The sequence below is a fragment of the Nyctereutes procyonoides genome, unplaced genomic scaffold, assembly GCF_905146905.1.
Source record: "Nyctereutes procyonoides isolate TBG_1078 unplaced genomic scaffold, NYPRO_anot_genome, whole genome shotgun sequence".
NCBI classification, from domain to species: domain Eukaryota; kingdom Metazoa; phylum Chordata; class Mammalia; order Carnivora; family Canidae; genus Nyctereutes; species Nyctereutes procyonoides.
Window position 1 is genome coordinate 35,655,380 of NW_026575136.1, and position 23,673 is coordinate 35,679,052.

At 36.1% G+C, this 23,673-nt stretch overlaps 1 protein-coding gene across 1 annotated transcript in view; it reads left to right on the forward strand.

Moving 5' to 3' along the window:
• LOC129495406 (zinc finger protein 407-like) overlaps positions 1 to 23,673 on the forward strand; it is a 448,575-nt gene that overhangs the window by 231,907 nt on the left and 192,995 nt on the right. The window lies entirely within an intron of this gene.

Here is a 23,673-nt window from a genome sequence, read left to right on the forward strand (position 1 = left end):
CAAGGCTTTTATACTAGATAATGAAAAAAGATTTTTTTTTTCTAAAATCACATTGTTATTTTTGGGCCATGTGCGCAGATTTTGGGAACTTCAGTGATGAAAGTCACTGAGAAAGAGATATAGGCAGTCTTCTAGGTTACCTTTAGGTGCAGGTATCCAACATGTCACTTAAAAATATCCGGTTTAATAGAAGCTGGGGCCTTCATTACTGTCTCACGAGTAAATTTACACCCTGTTGCTGGGGTTACAGTCCTAAAATTGTAAATGTTGTTTCTCTAATAATAAAAATGTATATAAAAATATAATCTCTGGATTATAGTTTTTTATTATGTCTTGGACAAAATTCATAATTTTTCTTCATAGTCTAATGTTTTAGGAATTAGATTTCTTTAATCTTTGTTTCATTCAGACATTGATGCATTAATATTTTTTGAAAAAGTTGGTTAAGATTTTTTTTGTTTACATTATATGCTAAATTGTCAGCTCTTTGAGATATTATTTTATTCATTGTTGAATTGCCTATACCACCTAGCAAATGTGTTAGAAATGACAGGTGTCTAAGTATCTTGAATCTAATTCAATAACCAATTTCATTTTTTCTGTATGGGCCCATAAATTTACAGCCTCTTTGAAACTCCATTATAACATTGTTAAATGTACTTTTTCATATTTGAAATACATTATTTCATATTTGCTTATGTAAAAAAAGTACTGTGTCCAAGATTTTAAAATTCTTATTTACTAATGCATTTAAATCTTTCTCATAATGATCTACAGTATTTAATGTAGTAATGAAATTGCTCATATTGGTGCTTCCAGCAGCTTTTCCTTCTGTACTTGTGTTCCTGTTTATATCATTCGGATATCTTTTGAAAAAACAATGACATTCTTTAGACCTCTGAAGATTTCCCTAGTGTTTTTTTTTTCAGTGTGATTTATTTCCATTTTTTGACCTGTTGAATACATCAGTTAAACAAATGTTTGCTTATTTTACATAAATTGTTCTTTTTCTTCTTGTACAATCTCATAACTAAGTCTTCATAGGTCCTTAAATAGGAAAATGCTTCTCCCATCTGTCTACAGAGCTGAGCCATATTGGGTGATGCTTTAAAAAATAACCTGTTGGTGGGTAGCTGTATCAGGCTTATGTGTTTTATAATATTTTTGCTTTTGTAGTAATTTAATTACCACTTCTTGAGCACTTGCTACTTCATCTTCATTAGAAATTAACCTTCCACTGAGGTAAGCCAAAGAACTCAGTAAATAAAAAGTAAATATTAATTCTAAATTCTGTATCTTTCGATCAACTTTATCAAATCAAGATTACATGGGGTTAAAAATTAATTTCCAACAGGGAGAGGGGTATCTTTTCTGATAACAAAATTAACAAAAATACACCATACTCATCCATCTTTACTTTTTTATTTGTTTAAAAGTAACAATTAGAAGTGTTTTATAGACTACAGCAGCCCAGTGAAGGAATTCTGTTGTCCACATTCTTCATATGCACATAACTACAAAATCTGATTTTATTTAATAGTATGGTTTACTCACAGTCTCTAAAACTTTATATCTACCGTGGGTGAGATGAGGTTGTGTTCAAAGAACCCCAAAATCTTGCTTAGGTCTTTTTCTCCCCTTTTTCCATTACCTGGATCTGGGCTAGAGCAGTTTAATAAGTGTTAAATTTCTGAATGAATGTTCAGATTTTGTCTTATAGGGTAATAGCAGCTCCTCAAAGAGATAGGCTTTGTTTTTTTTTTCTATTTGAGTTTACTTATACCTCAAATAGTAAATGTAACATTGCTTCAGTAATTGGCTGGCAAAATAATGCTAATTTCATCATTTGTTAAATATACTGTTTAGCCTAAATATTAAAGATAGTTCAGGAAAAAAATTGTGTAATATTACATATTTAGATAGAGGTATTAGATTTCAGGAAAATGAACTTAAAATGGTTGCACTCTTAATTACCCTCTCAACTCAAGTGATGGACTCAGTAGCTTTTGTGATCTGACCTGTTTACCTCTTCATCTTCCCTTTTATTTCTGCCTTCGTCCTCTCCCTGTTAGCCACAGCCATGCTAAATTCCTTCCATCTCCCTGACTGTGCCTTGTTTTCTTCTACCTTCTTGCATGCCTAAATTCTGCTCATCTTCCAGAAAAGCTTCTCAGAAGCCTTCCCTGAGCTTCCACAGATGGACGAAGTGCCCCATCCAAGAGCTGAGTGCTCCTGAGTATCAGGTGTATCACCCCCTCTGCTGGGGAATGTGTTCTCTCTCTGGACCCTAGGTCTGGAGCCTAGGTTACTTAAGGCACAGATGATTTCTTTTTCTCCTTCATTCACATAACGTGTTCATATCATTAATACAGACAATACTTATGAGGAGTGACTAAATTCGTTTGGATGATACATTTAATATTTGTCTATATGTTTATCTTACAATGGCTTTTGGAATGGTGTATTAACTTATTTCTTTAAATATACGCTTCAAAAAACATGTTTGTTAAATATATGTTAAGTGATGGTAATATATTTTGTAAGAAATACTGAACACAAAATCTTAACAGTTTTTTAAAAAATTTCAATTTATTAAAATGTGCTTAAAATTACAGATATAGAATTCTATGCTTAGAATTGTCAGAATGGGAAAGTATGAGAAAAAGAGATAAGAAGATGCTTTTTTAAGGTCCTCATTCCTAAGGAATCTGAGAGGACCCAGAAGGTACACCAGAGGCAGTTTTGAAAGTTAGCCTGTAAAAGATACGCAGAGTTAAGCCAACCCTGGATGGTCTGCCCTAAAGAAATCGAGGGGAATAGGACTAGGAAGAGGCTGAGGGCACAGAGTCACAGAACTAATGATTGAAAGGCAAGGTCTGAAAGTGAAATACCAGAAGGAAGAAAAGCCAAGTGATGCTGATGGATGATGGTGGAGTAAAAGCATGTGGCTCAGGCCATCTGTGACCCATATAAAGAGAATAGGACGCTCTACTGCCTTCAGGGGGCCAGGCTCAGAAGGCGACAAGAAGGGCAAAAGAGATCTCCGAAAGAGTGGAGAGTTTTTACTTAATTTTAGTCAACCTTAAATCTCTGCCTTGTAACTTAAAATTTCTAATAATTGAAAAGAATCAGAGAGCCGTGAAATGAGAGTGACGTTTGGTTCTACTTGTTGGGTTCATGCTGTTGTACATGTGTGCGCAGCCAACCAGCAGTGCTCGTTATTTACCAGATCATCTACTAAGAAGGGTCTTTTACTCAAAACCAGGAAAGAGGAGAGAGAAAGAACTAGTTTTGATAGCTTTTTGATTTGGAAAAGCATTTCAAAAATCATGATTTTCATTATACAGTAAGGGAGTAACTTCCTTTCTGTGTTCATTATAGTAAGGATTAATGATAGAGCAAGTCATATGAAATGAAGAAGTCATTTCAACAGCAAAAGGAAATTATGGTATTATAACTAGAAGTTTAAGTGAGTCCTAAACTATTTGAAGAAAATTCTAAAATATACGTTGACGTTCTACAAGAAAAAGATTGAGTTTAAACAAAACAGCCTGAGCTAATTCCTCCAGATTTGTTAGCTTGAATTAAGAGCCCTTTTACGAGTATATTAGAAAAATAAGTAGTCCCACAGTGTAAGTAAATTCATTTATAAATGGAAAGAGAGGTAGCATTAATGAAATTAACTTTAAAGTAGTTGACTACCAAGCTGATTTTTAAATTGGTTATTAAAACAGGAGAACAAACCCACACACTTAGAAATGAGGTCCCAGACTGGAGGAACTGGTAAATGTAGCTGCTCATAATCTGAGTAAAATAATTCCTTGAAAATTTGAGTAGATATATATCAACATGGTGATCTTATATGTAACTTATGGTGTTTAGGAAATTATATAATGGACTTCATGAAACCCTAGAGCTTATTTTTGAGAGATGCTAGTGAATCAGGAGAAAAAAAAATGAAATCTCAAAAAAGTTCTATTGCTATCTTATACGTTTGGGAAAAATGTAAGAATATATCCAAAGAATCTTGGTCTTCAATAATTTTATATATAGTAATAACTAACACCATGAAATAGCACCCATTTAGATAGAATTGATGGTAGGCGTGGCAGTAATAAATCCTTTTCTACAATGTCTGAGCTTATGTAGTACTTAAGACCTTTCCACTAGGCATCAACATTAAATATTGAATACCTCTAGAAAGTGTGAAAATAATTTTGTCTTTGGAAGTAGTTTACATGAAGTTTTTTGGTGTCCTATTGGACTTTTGTAGTGATGATCCTCCTAGGATGCTTTAACAGTAGGTGTCTGGATTTTATGGACTAAAAAACTGATATTTTCTTTTACAGTTGAAATCAAATTATCTTTATACTTAATTTTCTATGTCCTTTCATAGAAAAAAGTAAGCAAAATAACTCAAGACAAAGAAGGACGGTTTCTCCCCCCAATCCTTTAGCATAACCATTGAGAAACAAGAACTGAAGGAGATCTAGGTACAGATACACATCCATGCATACATGGCAAAATTTAACAGAAATCACAATTCCGACATCATCTGTGGTTTATGTCACACCTCTTCTCTGTTGTTAGCCTCTGTTTTTCTCTTTGGGCTTTAGCTGAAAAATACTTGGCCTCATATCTTTTGTTCTGAGACTTTTTTTCTTGCTTCAGAACTGTAATCCTTGAATTCTTAATTTCAGTTCAGAAACCTTAAGCTTAGAACTCACGAGTCTCCAGGTTTCCATGACTTTTACCAAAATCTTTAAACTAAAGATTAAAAAAAAAAAGTTTTTAAGACTTAAAAAAGAAAAAAGAAAAAAATCCTTCTTTCTGTCTTGACAAACATGAGGAAGAAACTGCCAACAGAAATACAGGTGGAAGCAACTCCTCCTGTAGCCTCCCCTTGTACTTTCAACAGAGCTTTGTCATATGGTTAATGAAGGAGAAAGTTGACAACATGCATTGTATATGTCTGCTGTCAGCAAATTGTATTGTGTGACCGTATTTTTTTTCCAGTCATTGAAAGGATTCTCCCAGTGTGATACCTCTTAATTTAAAGAAAAAAAAAAAGGTTTTTTTTTCTACTTTAAAATAATCATCATTATTTTATGACATTTATAAAATGCAGTAAAAGATAAGGAAACCACCCTGAGAGGCAAGATGCCTCTCTCATTTGGCAATCTTTTTAACATGTTACACTTATTTTCCTCCCTTATTTAAGGCTTTTTTGTGTGTATGCACTGACTTTTTTTGTTTTGTTAGCTATACTTTTGAGGAAGAAGCTCTTCAACTTAGAGGTGCTGTATCTTTTTCTAGTCATAAATTCATTTGTTTCTAGAAATACACATTTGCTTCGATGTATACATTAGAGTGCAACAATCCTGAACTCCTGTGGGATTTTTCACCAATGAAAGTGGTTTTTTAAACTTACCTGTTTTATTGAAGCAGGTCTGAAGACCAGGAAGAAAGCTAACTAGTGATCTGAATTGCAAAATGTTGAGAACTAACCAGTGGATTGTCATGGTGCTTAATGACTCTCAAGTACAAAGGAAGTTCATTAATTATTTGAAGTAAAGACAACACAGTCATTTGTAGGAGATACTTAGAAAGTTTTGATATTCTTTGAAGAAAATTAATACAAGAAAACCTTAGAAAGTTTTAGAAGTTACAAAAACATAAAAACCTGAGCTGCACGAAAAAAAGTCACGTATCTGAGGTCATAGACATAAGGAAAGCAAGCAAGTGCAGGAAAGCTGTAAGCTTCTAGATTGGTTGTGGCCACAGAGAGTTTGGATAAGACAACAGGATGCCACTTTTATTTTGTAGGGAAGTGTCGTTTGAGACCATAATTTCTAAATGGGTTTTAAGTTGGTTTTGGTGGCAACAGTGTTTGCCACTTCTCTGGTCTAACTGGACTAAGACAACCCTCACTCCTCTTACCACTAGTCCATGTTTGCAGTGCTATTGGTTGGCTTTGGAAATGTGAACTTTGTGGATAAAACAGGGAAGTTTCTCTGAAATCGAGTGGAAAACAAGGAGCCCACACAAGGCTTTGTTCAGATGTTGTGTGTGCATGCATGCAGGAGATACTTTCATAACATGAAATATACAGTACTCAATTTCATCAACAGTAGCTCAAATTTAGCTACTGAAACAGTGGTTTCAATGAACATTGTATTCTCTGCTTCAGGTTTCGTAGAAGCTACAAAATTGGAAAGTGTAATGAAGGAAAGAACTACAAATTCATTAAAATATAGCTGACCCCTCAGCAATGTGGGGATTAGGGGTCCTGACAGCGTCCCCCAGCACAGTTGAAAATCCATGTATAATTTTTGATTCCCCTAAAACTTGACTGTTAGTAGTAGCCCACTGTTGATTGGAACCTTACCGATGATATAAACAGTTGATTAATACATATTCTATGTATTTTATACAGTATGTAAGATACTTACTGTATCTTACAATGAAGTGAGCTGGAGAAAAGAAAATGCTATTAAGAAAATCATAAGGAAGAGGGGCACCTGGGTGGTGCAGTGGTTGGGCTCCTGGGTGATGCAATCAGTTAAGTGCCTGACTTTTGGATTTGGCTCAGGTCATGATCTCATGGTCTTTGGATCAAGCCCTGCATTGGGCTTCATGCTCAGCAGTGAGTCTACTTGGAATTCTCTCCATTTGCCCCTCCCACTCATGTGTACACACTCTCACTCTCTCTCTTAAATAACTAAATCTTAAAAAAAAATTGTAAGAGTAAAGACATGTATGGTACTGTACTGTATAAAGAAGTGGACTCATGCAATTCAAACACATGTTCAAAGAGAAACTGTACTCTATATCTTTATGTTTTATGTTTTATGTATATATGTATGTATGTATATATATACATACATGCATACACACACACACACACACACACACACATATCTCCCGTTCATTAAACTGTGATCATTAGAAAGCCATCAGCAGTTGTCCCTAAGGCTAATGACCTCTTTTTTCTGTCTCCTACTCCTAGTCTACATAACAGGAATGCTGCCCTTGTCTACTGCATTAGCAGGAAAAGATCTCTGAGGGCAATTTAGAAGACCTGGTGTCTGTTTCCACGCTTGCTCTTTCTAAGCTGGGTCACCTTTCCTCACTACATGGAGCCTTTGTTCTGTTATGTATGCTTGAATAGTAGATGGTCTTCAAAGACTCTCATATAGTATAATCTAGTTTGAAAATTCAGCATTTGCCACTCTATATGAAGAGGTAAAACATGGGTTTGCAGTCACATATGACTTTGGATTCCTGCAGTGACACTTGCTGTAGGCTTTGTTTTTCTAGAGCTCCTGTTCATCTCTAAGTGTCTGCATTATAGAGGACTGTGGGGAGTAAATGAGACCATACATGGAAATTTCTGAGAACGTCTACCTGGAGGAAGTACATATGATCCTGGGTGGGGCCGTGGGACTGGTGAGGTGGTAGGGGCCTTGGCAGCAGTCAGACTTTGTGCGTTGTTTTTTCCTCTGCAGCAGTGAGCAAAGCAGAACAATAGAGGTGCTATTTTCCCCAGTACCCCCACTGTCTTATGTCTTCAGCATATCCCTAAATGCTACTGGGCACCTACTTGGACAGTAATCATCCCAAATAGGTGGTCCTGAGCAAGCAGCTGTGGGGGTGCTTTGCAATCTTAACATGTTTAGCCTGTTTTCTTGGGGTCATGAGTGCTAATTTCCAAAGAGAATACTAAAAATGGAACCTGCTGTTTGAACCCATGTGTTCATAAGCCGTGGAATATTGAAATTGGGTTGTATGGCATCAAGTTTCCCTTTAGTGCATATAAAGTAAGCTAACAGTCAAAACAGATTTTATTTTTACTGTTCTGGGCATACTTCTTTAATGAATAAGTAATTTTTTGTCCCTAAAGAGGCTTATCATTAAAGAGGGAAACCTTTTGGGCATCAACTCTTTTGTTAAAATTAATGGAAAAAAAGAGCCACATTCCTGAAAGTATCTTGAAGTTATAGAATAGGTATTAGGTGAAATGGCACGATGTTTCTTTGATAGAGAGTCTTTTGTTGGAGTGAAAAAGAGTTTTTTTAGTGAGATATTTTAAAAAAGTGAACACCACATTGTATAGCATTTTTGCTTCCTAAATTTGCAAATCTATCTTACCCGTATTTTTCAATGTTTAAGTCAAAACTTACCAAGAGTTTTTAATACATATTCCTTATCTTTCCAGGATAGATTTCGTTGTAACCCAGGTTCCCTCTTTTTTTGATTTGTTCCTTCCCAGAATTCTTCAGATCTGTTACTTCTGGAACTCCACCGCGTAGCTCTTAAGTTGCTGTTCAGGGTACCACTGTCATTCATCCTCGTCTGTTTTCTGGTCACGTGGTGGTGTTCTTCCCCCTTCCCCGCCATGTGCCAGTATCCTGGTGTCATGCCCGACTGGAAGATTTGTGACTGAGGCCTGAATCTAGCATACAAAATCTGCGAAGATTTTGGCTTCGTGAAATGTCTAGATATGACTGAGCCTAGAACTTTATTATTCATACCTTCTTTATTGGTTTCTGTCTAAACAAAGGCTGAAACCTTCAGTTCCTGGTGGTGTCTGCTCCTGCGTTGTTCTGTCAGAACCGTCTTCACTGAGCACACGACTTACAGGAGAGCCACCCTGCCCTAGGTCCCCTGCCCTGCTTGCCTGCTCTTCGTGGTGCTCACCACCTTGTGACATGTTACAGATTTATTTAGTCATTGTCTCTTCCACCCACCAAGGAAGGCAAAACCCTGTGGATGGGAGCAGACACTTGATGTGTTTTGCCCATCGCTGTGTCATCAGCTCCTGCATCAGAGGGTGTCTGAAACCACACAGGCTCTCGGTGAATATTTCTGGAATGAGTTAGTTATTCGAATCCAAACTGTATTTCTGGATAATAATTTAGAGATCAGTAAATACAGTTCCTATGATAAGGGTTTTATATGTGTGTCAACCGGCTTTATGATGTTCTTTGCTTTGCATGAAAAACTATATTCCTCCTATAAGATAGAATTCGAAGAGAAATTTATATTTAGAAGATGTTTATAATTAGTTTTATGGGCCCAGTTTATGGCGGTGATCTCTTGTTATTCAAATGCTGTATTTTCTCAAATGTAGATTGTACAGTTGTCCCTGGGAGGTGTGTGTACTGCATGCAAGTATGATCTGTGAGGCACTATAGTCATGGCTATTTTTGTAGATACTTATTTAAACCACAAATTATTGACACATTGCTTTCTTTCTTAGCAAGTAGAAAATATACATTATAATAAAAATGTTACCTGATATAAGAACTTTAATTTATTCATTTCACAATTAAGAGTCTGACAATCAGAGATCTGTCCTAAATGGCTACCTACTTATGCATTATGCTTATTATATGTATCAAATTGAAATATTTCACATCATCCCGGGAAGTTTAGGAGTAAGGCCCACCTGAGTGTGACCTGAACGCAAGGGCACGAGGCTTTGCACGAGATGTGGTGCATGGCAATTGGTCCTGGTGACCAAGATTAATGAAACTCAGATGGGTTTTAATTAGTGCAGCTGCAGCCATCAATTATCTACTGAACACAAATATTGTTATATTTGGGAAATTCTTGATTTATTTTATTCCACTGGCCAGCAGATTTAGATGAATGGGTTCTCATCATAAACATTCTGAGAAAAATCGCCAGAGGCCAGAGTTTATTATTTAGGACACAATCAGCAAGAGTGAACAATACAGAACAAAACGTTGCAAAGTGCTCTCAGCATTAATTTGGAAATTTTGCTGAAATGTTTGGCCTGTACAGGTTGTCAAAAACATTAGAGCATCTAGAACAAAATTTAGAGCAGTCTCTCAAGAAGGGCAGATGATCCGTAACTTATGTCAGTGCGTGCACTGGAGACCCGTGCCAGCCACATCGTGGCAGCAGAATGTGGTCATCGCTTGAAGCGTGATCCTTGAAGCACATGCTTTTAGCAGAGGAACGGATACGTACCCATAGTGTTAGAGAATAGAAAATAACAGTACTTTTTTAGTGTTTGTCTCTATACCTATACACCTAATTATGGTCACACACACATGCTTGTTCTGGATTTTATTTTTGTTTTAGAATACATTTTGGAATTTTTAGCCTTGAATTAAACAGGTATAAGAACATATATATAATTTTTGATATTCTGAAGGGAATACTACATATGGTTGTTTTTTCTGTTGACATATATATCAAAATAAGATAATTTTATCATTTCTAAGTTAAATCTGCAGCAAAATCTGGAATTATTAATAGAATGGAGAATATTTTATAATTTATTCATTTTACATATTAAATATCTTACTATTATTTCCGAATAATTTTTTTATCAGTTTGTAATTTAATCTCCTGAATTCTAGTAAGACTGCCTATACAGAGTTTCAAAAATAATAAAAATCTAACATTATTTCATTTTTTAAATTTTCTCCCAGTATGAAATCTCTGTCAAATTCTTAGATTCAGAATAGAACAGAGAAAGAAGTGAACATGGCTTACGTGTTTGTCTAATAGTAGCCAAGATATCTATTCTGAAGAATGGGTTGTGAGTCATAACCAGTGCCTTATAAAAAAATAAATTGCAAGTAATTTTTAAAGGTTTTGTGGCATTGCATTTAATTTATGTGATGATAGGAGTATTTCACATCAGAAATACATTCATTGAAATGTTCTGAATCTGGGCAGCCTGGGTGGCTCAGCGATTTAGCACCACCTTCAGCCCAGGGTGTGATCCTAGAGACCTGGGATCAAGTCCCATGTCAGGCTCCCTGCATGGAGCCTGCTTCTCCCTCTGCCTATGTCTCTGCCTCTCTATCTCTCTCTCTCTGTGTCTCTCATGAATAAATAAATAAAAATCTTTAAAAAAATGTTCTGAACCTTGCATTATGTATAAAATTTCTGTTTCTTATATATAAGTTTCATGGTCAACTTTAATTGGTCAAATTTATTAATATCAGAATTTAATCCAAATTATGATTCCTTAAAGGGAAAATAAGGTTCAATTAGTTTCCAAGTGTAGATAGCGTTGACTGGTATTTGTTGTTGTACTCCTCACTTTTGTCCATAGAAAAGGAAAAGAACATATCATAAACTTGCACTTGTTTTATACACTAGATTAGAAGGACTTACCATATCTCAATTGTCAGAGTTTACAATTAATACTCCTGGCTCACTAGCTATTGTCTGTGGCAATTCATAAATACTCTGATTTCTGAGCATACTTTTATGGCCTTCATCATTTTATAGAGTAAATCATAGAAAGCTTTCTGTTTTCCAATTAACAGATGGAGGAGCTTTTGTTCATTGAACCAAGGTGCTTAGGAGGGGATTTTATTTCTTATGCATTCAATTATGTGATTCTTGTATTTTGCCATTAAGAAACATATTCTGCACCTCTGAACTGATGTGTCCAAGTGACCAGAGAGGTCTTGAATACAGGCCAGAGTTGTCTCCTTAGCATAATTAGACTTTTTAAAATCGATCTTTTTTATTTTTAAGCTTTTTCAAAAGTTTTAAAGAACCTAATGGGTCTCTGATGTTAGCATTAAACTTTAAGTATAAACTTTAAGAGCACCTCTTGTTCTTTCTAGTTCGCAAACCATTTATCTCGCTGCATGTTGTCATTGTTGGCTTACTTGTCTGTGTTTCTGTTAGACTGTTTGTTTATCCACCTATCCACCCACCCACCTACCCACTGACCCATCTAAAAATTAAAGACATAAACCTTGCAAGCCTTAGGAACAGTGAGAAGGCAAATGTGGCTGACGCATGGTAAGTAGGAAGTTAGTGACAGTTCAGGTTGAAGAGGTGAGCAAGGCCTAGATCTCAGTTTGAGCAAGGCCTAGATGATCTCAGTTCTTAGAGACTGTGGTAAGGATTTTGGATATCAGTGGAAAGCCATTGGACAATTTTAAATGGCTTCATAGCAGAAATTATTATTTAATTTCCAGACCTCTTCATATTACCAGTCGTTTATTTGATGGTCTGTAAATGTTTGGTGGATGAGTGAGTGAGCCCAGCCCAGCTCAGTCTGTTGGGCTTCTTTACTGGATCAACTTGAGTGGTTTAATGTCTTGAACCAGAATTGTCCGCCTCCTGGGATAAAGGGTCCAGGAGGCTGTGTTTTATGAGTAAAAGAGTCCTGCATGAAGGGGCAAAAGAATTCGATCTTACCACTGTCTACCACAGGATATGAAACCCCTTAGTTTTGTTTTGCCAATAATTAAAATAAATGTGTCAGATTAAATAGTTTTTAAGATTATATGGCATACTAAAATTTTTGATTACATTATTTCTTTTGAGAAATGTCTCTGCTAATTAGCAATGATGAGCTATTTATATAAACTATTTCTTTACCAAATTCATATTTTGCTATAATAAGTATTGATGATTTTATAAGGAACACTATTTTTCATTGTTGTGGTTTTGAATTTATTATAAGCATTCACTTATGAAGCTATGTGCCATTTCTGAGCTTTTATGAATTATTATGGCATAGGAATATGTTAATTTGACCATGAAAATTTTAAGAAATAATCTATCCTCTATTAAAAATTTTTATTTAGATTTTATGTCTTCCTTCGTTTTATTCTTTTGATGTTAGTATTATACACATATATATCATTGTTTTTGATACTATATATATTTCATAGATACATACTATATATAGACATACTACTACTACATCTATCTACCCTATATAAATATATATGTAGAGTGTATATATAGTGTTTGTGTGTGTTCTGTTGCATCAATAATGACGGATACCATCACCCACATAACTCCCCTGGACCTTATGACCTAGAACCATAACCATTGCCTTTGAAGTCTTTTGTGATTACATCTTTTCCCTTTCTCCAGAGGTGACCACTATCCTGAGTTCTCTTAATCACATTGAACATAGACTGTCTTAAATCTGTAATAACAGTTTATAGATGAGAGAAATATTCTCAATATTGTCTCCAGTATCAAGTCTTTAGAAAGCCTAATTACGTGTTTAAAAAAAATTGCATATCATCTTAAAACCTTATGCTGTTACTTTATTTAAATATGACTTAAAAACCTAACCTATTAATAACTTGTGTTTAGCACACTGATACATAAGAATTTGGGCTCTAGTTTTAATACAAAACATTTGCAAAGCATCTTATCTGTAGGTTTCTCTTAAGATTTGTTTTTCTGTTCTGTAGAATAGGATACATTTATATAGGAACTTTTATTCCAAAAGGACCTTATTAATTTTATCATGCCAAAAATATCTGAGGTTTTTTGATGCTCATTGACTCCTAAGAATAAAACAAGATATCTGTTTAAAATTGTTAGTCTCTGGAGGATATAGGTAGCAGAATTTAAACAGTAATAAATACAAAATCTTTGTCTTTTGAACAAAATATGTTATTTGATTTTTTTCAACATACTCCCAAAAGCCAAAATGGTGAAATTACTATTATTTTAACATTTTACGTTTAGACATAACTTATAAGAATAACAATATGAATTAAATCTGCTGATATTTAATACATATAAACTATTATTATTTTTCTGTTTTTAATCTTTGGGGGTTATACAGTCTCACCATAAGTTTCTCAAAAGATACAATGGATTTTATAAAAACATCAAATATCTTCTAGCATAATAGCCTTCCATGTAATGAATGCACCTTAGTGTAAATTAACTGTGTTTATTTGAAGCTTATCTTCTTTCTTGTTGAGGGTAGCTGTGAGGAGGGAGGGTAGGAACACATAATAACAGGAGATAATTTGGTGATGGAAGTTGTACTTTACATTTCTGCTTTCTCCCGTTCAATTCGGCTTGATACACACCTCACACTGAACTGCCATATTATCACTTTGTCATGGGCTATGACAACACCCCTAACAATAAGAGTCTTTTCTTTTGTTTATAACACTTAAATGTCTTGGCGATTAGAACTTTTTCCTTTCTTCTCTGAATAAAATTGTTTTGTACTGACTTTTTTTTTTATTCTAGTGAGGAGAAAGGAATAAAAGCAACCCTATTTCCTATTACAAATTATCGTAAATATTAGAGATGCAGATTTTTCTTAGATCATTAGCATATCATGCTGCGACCCACACCAGAATGTACCATTAACAAAGCCGCCTTCATGTAATTAATGTAAATAATATGGAACTACAGCTTGAGTTACCCAGTCAGCCTTGGCGAAAAGCATTTGTCATAACGCATCATCTAAGGAGTCCGGCCTCAATTCAAATTAAACTTCATGGGTTTGCCCCTTTATTTTTTCCTCTCATGCTATAAATTTCTGTGAAACATTTACGACTATAAATTTCTTTGAAACACCTATATAGGAGGAGAAAGCAATCCAGTAAGCTGAAATTAAAATTTTATTATTTACTGTGCTTCTGCTGGTGAGGACAATTAGTATCTTCATAAAGCCAGAAATGGAGATCTGAGGAGTGCAGCTGAGGGTTTTCCGCCCTCTCCTTAGAAGTGTTTTCTGCCCTCTGCAGCTGCCAGCAAATCTAAAGTATGGTTTCTATCTGCCATTTGCTACTATTGCCCTCTGACTCCAAAACACAGAGGAGCATTGTAAATTTTTCATGAAGAGGTTTCAGTCTGTAAAACAGCAAACAGGAATAATGTTTTAAATGCAATCATTGTCAAGTTTGAACAATGTAATTTATCAAGAGAGCAGTTTGTACTATATAATAAGTTTCATATATTAATACAATTTTTCATCTGATGTCAGGCTTCTGATTTATGAATAGCCCATGATCTAAGGTGATCATTGAATTATAATTCAAGTAATAAGAAGCCAGGAACAAGACACTGGAACTGCTACCCTGCATTAGCTTGCGTGCCGCCAAGCCAATTTACTAAACAACCGTGGGCTAAATGATACAGTTTTTCTAATTCAAAGAAGGCACTCGTTAATTAGATAAAGGCTAAAGCTCTCATTATTTTTAAATGATTTAAGAACGGGTAAAGATCTTACAGCTTATACTGCAGCGCTAATAGTTCTCTGGTTACTGCCTTGTAATAAGAGTATTAAAGACAGATGGGCCAGGCCGATTTAAACCAATTACAGCATTTCTTGTACACCGGTAGCAGTGACTGTTCACAGGCGCATCAGATGCTAATATTCGACATGTTTCAGATGGCTAGAACACCACTGATTAATGTGATTGATGAATAAGTTTCCTTCTGCTAATTTTTAGGGAATAATCACACCTTTGGACTATATTTAGTAGTTCTTGAGGCTTATTTCATATTTCTCTGTAATATTTACAAGTGTATCGTGGATATTTAACTTTCTGATATACCAAACTAATGAAAAAAAATCAATGCTTCTCAATTCCATCAATGTTATTGAGCACCTCCTAGGTGCTGGGCACTGGTGAAATCTGTAACTCATCCCGCATTTCCTTTTAATTACCTCAATTCCTGTGATGGCAAATGGATAACAAATTGTGGAAAAAATTCAGTAATTAGTTAAAAAGTAGAAGTTCTTACCTAAACACTTCTAAGAGTGTGAATCTGCTTTACAGTAAATGTCAGACTTTGGTTTATATAAAAATTGTAAGTTCATAAAGCAGCATATGTTTTGTGAAAATTAATAAGCCACTAAGCACTGAGTCCTTTGTCCAAGCTTTTGCTGCTTGATTATATTTACTCACATTTTATGTTGATAGTGAGTACCTTTTATGACATGTGCTGGTGCAGCCCTGAATTGTCATGGAATTGTGGTGCTGGGTGCTTCTCCCTCCCTTCCTTCATCCCTGGTCACAGAAAGAGTGAAAAATCCCCATGTTTTATCACCCAGCTGTCCAGAAATGTGTTCCTGGACTTGAAAGGATTCATTCTCATTGTTTACTCCCAAACTATCTATCTACCTACCTACCTACCTACCTACCTACCTACCTACACATATACACTTTTCGCGGGACACCTTAAACATCAAGAGCTTTTTTGTTTGCTTTGTAGTTTCCTGTCACATAGTGTTTGTCACTCTGTGATTGCGGTGGTCAGCTTCAAACACCGCTGGGTCTTATCTCTAGAAAGCCTCTGCCCCGTCCAGCAGAGGTGGCCGTACCACCTATCCTGAAGAAATAGTCAGTGGCTAGTTTTCCAGTGTCGTTTGGATTTGGCACTCCATAAATGCACTGCCATGGAAGACAACCTTTGGGAGACAGGCACCACGTACCCTGCGGCTCACCTTTGGACCCATCTGGGCTCTGTCCATGCCCTTCTTCCCTGACCACTTGCAAATAGCAACATATTGGTTCTTAATTGGTAATTTCAAAGTCGTTGGGCATATGCTTGCAATTAAAGATACAGTAGGTAACTATGAACCTGTAAAGGAAATCTGAGAAAGGAAACTCAGATATATGAAAGATTTCAAATTGGTTTACATTTCTTCTTTGTTGGCCTTATTTTTTGTCTTTTAAAAAAAATTTCCTTATCTGAGCAGCAACAAGATATGTTATTAATGGACCCTGAGTAGGACAAGTTATTTGTTATAGTAACTTTTGACCTGTTTAATAAGTAGTCAAGCTGTGTAGCGGAGTTTTTATTGTACTCTGCAGTGTACCGTTATGAAGTGTGGTACATAATAAAATAAAAGCAATAATGTTGATATTTCTGAGGGATCCATCAGAGCTGACCTGAAGCAACATATTTCATCTGGTTTGTCTGGGTATGAATGTTTGAAAGTTATAGCTGAAATTACTAGAGACAATATCGTGTTTATGACTTCTGATTGTTTACCATTGTGAGGGACCTCACCCTTTGTGATTCCCAAAACTGTTTCTATGACAGTTCATTAGTGTTGGTGTCAAGAAACAAATGAAAAAGACGAAATACATTTAGTATTAGGCAATAAGACATTTTAAGCTAAATGTTAGTATTTAATGCGTAAGAATGTAAAAAGCAAATGTGGAGACATTCTGTTGGGGAAGGGGAGAGTGCAGGTCATTTTTATACTATAAGTAGGTTTTCCTGTGTATGCAATGCTCAGCTCTGTGCTTCATAAAATCATTAATTTAACTTGAGGTGGCTTTTTGTAGGAAGACAGAAGAATGATCAAGGAGGAAGAGACTCTTTTTACAAGAAAAGTACAGGGTAGGTTGTGCAGATCACCATCCTGAGAATGAGAGCTGTTTGGTACTGGAAAAGACTGCCATTTGAATCTAAAAAATACATTTATCTATAAAAAGATAAATTACTACTTTGAAATATAATTTATGTGTTTGCTTGTTTCTCTTCCTTATCAGATTTTATGTACCTTGAGGATAGAGGCCTGTGTCCTATTTATCTTTGTGTTTCCAGAACACAGGATCTGGCCCATAGTGGATGATCAGGAGACATTTGTTTAATTAATATATTAGTACTGGAAATGTTTGAATTTTTTTCCTTGCAACAGCTTCCAAATAGTGTGAGGCCAAGGAAAGCAACTAAGAAACAAATGGTTTCCTAATAGTGGAGTTCTTAAGATTCTCAGTACTGCCTTAAAAATGACTACTACCTATTTTTTTTTTCCTTATAAGAAGGAAGTTTATCTGTCTTGATCGAGTAGACCACTTTAAATTCAGTTTTCATTTGTATGAAAACCTCAGGCTTGTATTTTTCATAAATTACTGAAGTTTTACCCAGGATAATTCATAACTGAGCTTCTAGTAAACTGCAGAATTTTATTATTATTATTATTACTACTACTATTATTTAGCTTACCAAAATGCAGAATTACTAATTTTTAGCAAGTTCATGGAATACATACAGGCACAGTTTAATCACAAACAGTTTTTGACCACCATTTCTGCTGCTGCCAAAGTAAATTTTAAGCCACATTTTTCAGACACATCATCATTCACTGGTGTGTTGATTTCTATAAATATTGTTTTGGATGTCTTGTTGGGGATAGGAAAGATGTTAATTAGTGGTAGGCAAGTTTTTAAACATTTTGTTCAGCTCAGTGTTTTGTTTTATATGACTATCATGAGTCATTGGTGTTTCATTGATGAAATGACACAAAAATATTCATTAAAAACATGGCAGATGTAAAGTAGTAATTTGTGAATGTTTCATGTGATTGTGTGTAATATTTTGTAAATAAAAGTATTAACTTTAAAGAATCCACTATATACTTGAATTGTTTCAAAGGCGATGATATATAGACGTATACACATGGAAGTCTGTTAAAATGATTCACCTTTCAAGAAACGCCTTAGGAGCAGTCATCAGAAGTAGTTTTTAAAGTTGTCTTTTTCCCATCCATTGTGTCCACCACATTTCACGTGGCCCAGAATCAGGCAGTGAGGAAACCTGATTGGACCTCCAGGAAGTGCTCTGATGTTAATCAGCCTAGTGTACAAGACAGAAAAGCTGATGGTCCGAAATTGTGCTTCAAACTAAGGCAGTGTCAGTCTTCAGGAATGTTGGGGGATGGCCTATTTATGTAATCAGATACTAACCCTGGGAGGGAGCTGTCAGGCACATTCTTGTTGTGTAAGCAGCAGGCAAACTGCGCTTTATCTGACAGACAGTGTGTAAATCTGTCCATGCAAAAATCCAAATGTTTAGTTTGCTCCTAGTCACTGTAATAATCTGCTTATTTTCGTCTGCTGGAGCAGTGACATCACTTAGCAGAATGTGCTGCAGACATAAGGCCCAGATAAGGCTGTGTTAGTGTCAGTCATTCATTCTGTGATTGGCAAGAAGATAAATAGGAATTTACTAGAGGTTTGCTTTCAGCTAAAAGAATAGACAGCATGTTCTGGACAGGAATAACTATTTTAGCTTGCTTATTTTACATCTTGGGAAAATGGGTAGAATGCATCATGTCTAATTATAGTTTTTAGGAATAAGGAGCCTACCGTATCAATAATTATTGAATAGTTATGTCCCAAAATAGTCTTATTTGATTTGTTAAGATGCCTTTACTTCCTTTTATATATATGTATTCCATTGACTTTTATACGTGTTACATGCAACATCCTTTCATTTTTCATCTACAAAATATCTCTTATTATTTCATTATTTGCTTACTATGAACAGTAATGTCTTCAGGAATGTGGACATTTAAGAATCTGTCAATTAAATCCTATTTTTGAAGAGAAATTAAATTTTTTTCAATCCGGATATATGACTCTAATGTCACAGAGTTAAAAGACGAATTCAGTGTTTTCATATATTTGTTCAGTGAGAGTAGAGTTCCTTTCCATGATAGAAAGATCTCTGTTTTATCAAGTATTAATTGTTGGTAGTATTTTGTTTGATAATTCACTCACTGGAGAAGCAGTATAACATTAGGAATTTTCTTTAAAATTCTTCTCAGGATTATTTAGGGTGTTCAGATCTTCAATTTGATTTTACCAAATAAGCAATTTCTTTGCTAATTGTAAATAATGATTTGAAACAGGATTAATTACTTTAAACAAAGAGGAAACCTAGTACTGGACCACTAGCTTTACAGGACATGTCCTTGAACTCACCAGGAGAAGCTAGCGGCAAGCCAGATTGAGCTATGGGCACATAGGCAGCTGTTGGGCCACCAGATAGAGACCACCTTGCCTTGCTCCAAGTAGCCAGATGTGTCTAAGAGGCTAAATGACAGTGATAGGAGGGAACTAGCAAATATTCGGGAACATCCATATCTGATGTTCTGATGTTGCTTTGTGGGATAAATGCATAATTGTATTTTTGCTCTGTGTTCTGTGACATTGAGGTCATCTTTATCTTGATTGAGTATCAAAGTGCAAAGTATATTCATATAGCACTTTAATTATTTACTACTTCAGCATATGATAGGAACTTCACATAATTAGTTAAAGCTTAATTGGTTTTATTACCTGTCAAAGTTAAATTGCCCAAATTTTCATATAGGCTACTTTGGAAAGTTGTACCCTTCAATTTGATTATTGAATTCTATAATGTTACCTCTTTACCTGTCGCCGGCTCTGTCTCTGTGGGTCCCAGGTCAGATCTACTTAAAGTAGCTCAGGTAAAAGTTAAAATTCAATCAGAGGACTTGTTTACTTGATAGCAATTGAAATGTGCTAATATTTTCACTTTTGTTGTTCCACAGGGGAAATTTTCCTAATGATCTTTTGCCTGAGCTTTTATTCCCAGTACCGTTTTTCTGCTTCTCCCACTGATTGCTTCTGTTTATGTTCCCTAGTGCTGACTCCATGTTATTTTTGAAGACTAGTGAATCCCAGTAACTGATGTGAACTTAGTTATTATGGAAAATGTTAGTGATGTTTGGAGATGTACAACACAGACTTCTGGACGTTTCCATGAGGCGGTTTGTAGAAATGAGGACCAATGTCTCTTCTGTCTTTTAAGCACCTCTTCTTGAGAACCAAGCTCTTCAGCAGGTTTTTGTGAATATCAACATGTAAATGCCAGTGGAATGCTCCATTCATCTCTATCTACTGCTTATGTGTAGAAGTCTCTGTTTATTCATCTTTTGTTCTTATGTGTTCCTATTCTGCTTCTCAGTTTTAGTGGAGAATTTTCGGTACAGTGATTGTTCGAGCACCTGTGACCTATAAGGCATCAGAACAGCTCGTTTTAGGGTGTAGAGTACAGCAAGCATTCTCTGTTCTCATTCCTGTCTTACCTTCCATTACCTGCACTTTCTGGCTTTGTATTATTACACAGCTGTGCCTTGCAGCATAATTTATTAGGTTGTTGTTTTCTGCCGTCCTGTTTTATAATCTTAGACAAATTAAAGAATACAGGTACTCAAGCCTGTGTCTCTTGGAAGTCAGGGCTTTTTGTTCCAGGGGAGAATTAACTAGCATTTGGACTGTGTGTAAACATATGGATAAAAATATGGGGCTTAAAATATGATGGAGACAGAATTTCTCACCAACCATGATGGTCAGTTGATAGCACACCAATATATTTGATGGACTCTTCCTTGGAACCCTTCCTTCCAGTCCTTGGTGGTGGGGGCGGGGGGTAGTTTGGGATTTTGGGTCACACCTTGGCCCTAGGACTGGATGGAATCAGTGGAGATTAGATCTGTAGGGTTTTATTGTGGGGACATATTTTGAGGGTATTTTGTTCCAGCTCCATCGCACCTGACATATGTAGAATTTCAGGCTAGAGGAATAACCAAGGCACCAGCATTACAGCTGAGTTGGTGTCCTGACGGCTCTCTGTTCCACTTCTATGCTATGGCCTCCTTCGAGCAACTTTGTGGTTTTCGGTGTGCCATTGGGAGTGTCATTTATCTGCGTTTGGCTCGGGGTGTGATCCTGGGATCCCGGATCAGTTCCCACATTGGGCTTCCTGCATGGAGCCTGCTTCTCTCTCTGCCTGTGTCTCTGCCTCTCTCTCTCTCTCTCTGTCGTCTCTCATGAATAAATAAATAAAATCTTAAAAAAGAAAAGAATCTCATTTATCAGAGTACTCTTGCCATATTTTAAGCCTTTGATAAAATTTCATCATATAAAATATTAAATTGTATAATGTTTTAGTGTATCCCTTTTCTGCTCCCCACTATGGTGCTACTATGAAAGATATCAAGAAGTTGAAAATCAGCGTAAATGTCCCGGAATTGTTTAGAATCTTTTCGGGAATGTACACATATAAAATAGGAAATAATCAAAAGACAGTGTACCTGAGATGGCATGGGATAGATCTGTGAGTGGCAAATAAGCTGTGGTAGGATCTGGATTCTTGTGTAATATGGGGAATTAAAATTGGATATAAAACACGGAAAGATCTTTAGTGAAAGCTGGTCTGATGGCCTCTAAAGTCTGGTATTATTTTTTTGTTATCAAACACCTAAAATCATCTCTTCTAAAATTGTGATTATGTTCTTATTCGTGGCAAACAGAAGATTCTTTAATTGTAGTGAGCAGTATCTATGATTAGCTGTCTGCTTTATGGCATTCTCAGTGTAGGCTTATAAAGTCATTGGATACTGATGTCTGAGCTATCTGAATACAAATATAATGAGGTTTTGACTTCAAAAATTGAAAGACCAAGAGATATCTTTCTTTCTAAAGTTCTGATTTTATACTGCCTCAATAAATATTTCAACTCTTGTCTGTCTCTCTACTACTCTGTAGCTAAATGATACTGTAGAAGTAGGATATAGAAAAGCCAACAGTGGCTGAAAATTAATGATTCCTGTAAATTTTATTTACGATAAACCTCTTTTTAAAAATTATGTTTCTAAAAATCTGTTTATTCATAGATATTTTTAAAAGTGGAATGTATGTAAATCTTTTTAGTACAGCATATAAAGTGCTAAGTTCAAGGTCTCTTTTCTCCAGTTGACCCCTTTCCCCTTCCTCCAGACTTCTTCCAGCCCATCCGGCTTCCCACCTAATACAACTACTATTCACAGTTAGCTGTGAATCTCTTCCAATTGTTTTCTATTTATTTGTTGATTCATACATTTGTGTATGTTTGGTGTATGTGTATTTTTTTGATAAGTGACACATTAAACGTAATTCTGTAAATTTCATTCCTTTGAAATATTTAATGCATTATCTGAACAACCACTTACCAGGTACCTACTCTGTACCAGGCCCTGGGAATATAGCAGAAAATAAAGCAGGCAAAAGTTCTGCTGTCATGAGCTTATTACATTTTGGTGTGGAGAGAGAATCAGTAAACCAAATGAAAAGTCAAATATGTATCAGTTTTAAAATAGTGATGATATAGTAAAATAAAAGAAAAGAGGGGAGAACTATAGGGAGGGCTGGGGTGCCAAAGGAAAGACTTAGAGACAAGATGACAGGTGCATCAGGAGGAGCTAAGCAACATGAGTATTTCAGGCAGTGTGTCCCACCAGAAGAAGTACGCAGGGCATGGCTCGTGCCGCAGGAGACAGTGTGCCAGGAACGAGGCACCAGATGGGAAATTCATGGGAGCTCAGGCCACATGATGCTCTGCAGGACTCTGAAAGGACCTTGATTTTTTTCTTCAGTGCAATATGAGAGGGTTTTGAACAGAAGCCTGGAGTGGTCTGACCTAGGTTTGAACAGAATCGCTCGCTGTCTGTATTGTGCAGAGAACAGGCTGAAATGGTAGGAAGGTGGACTGGGGGGAGAGGAGAGGCAGAGAGCTCATTGGAGGCTTTTGTGATCCTGCTAAGAAAGGATGGTGGTCACTTGGACCCTGGGTAGCAATTGGGGTAGATGGAAGTGTCCAGACTCTGAATATATCTGGAAAGCACAGCCCATAGGATTTACTGGTAGGTTGGATGAGAAAAAGAATAATGGATGATGTCAGGATTTTGGCCTGAACAGTCAAGTCATGTCATCAACTAGATGGGCAAAACCACTGTCAGAGTAGGTTCCATTGGTAGACATTGGAAGCCAGGTTTAGACATTAGATGTAAGAAACCTGTTCCCTATCGCGGTGGATATGTCAAATGGACAGCTGAATAGAGATGAGACCTCACAGAACACATCTGAGCTGCAGATAGAAATTTGGAAGTTGTCAGAAGAGAGATGACCATAGGGGTGAAAGTCAGAGGTCAGAAAGGAGATTTAAGTACTAGACCCTACATTATGATTTTGGAAAGGTGAGGAGGAAGCCTCAAAGGTGACTGCTGAAATCACCAGACTGTCTTGTTCTCAAGTCAAAGAAGGGGTCCTCTACCAGCTGCCGATGTGTTGTAGGCTGCTGTGTGCGCGA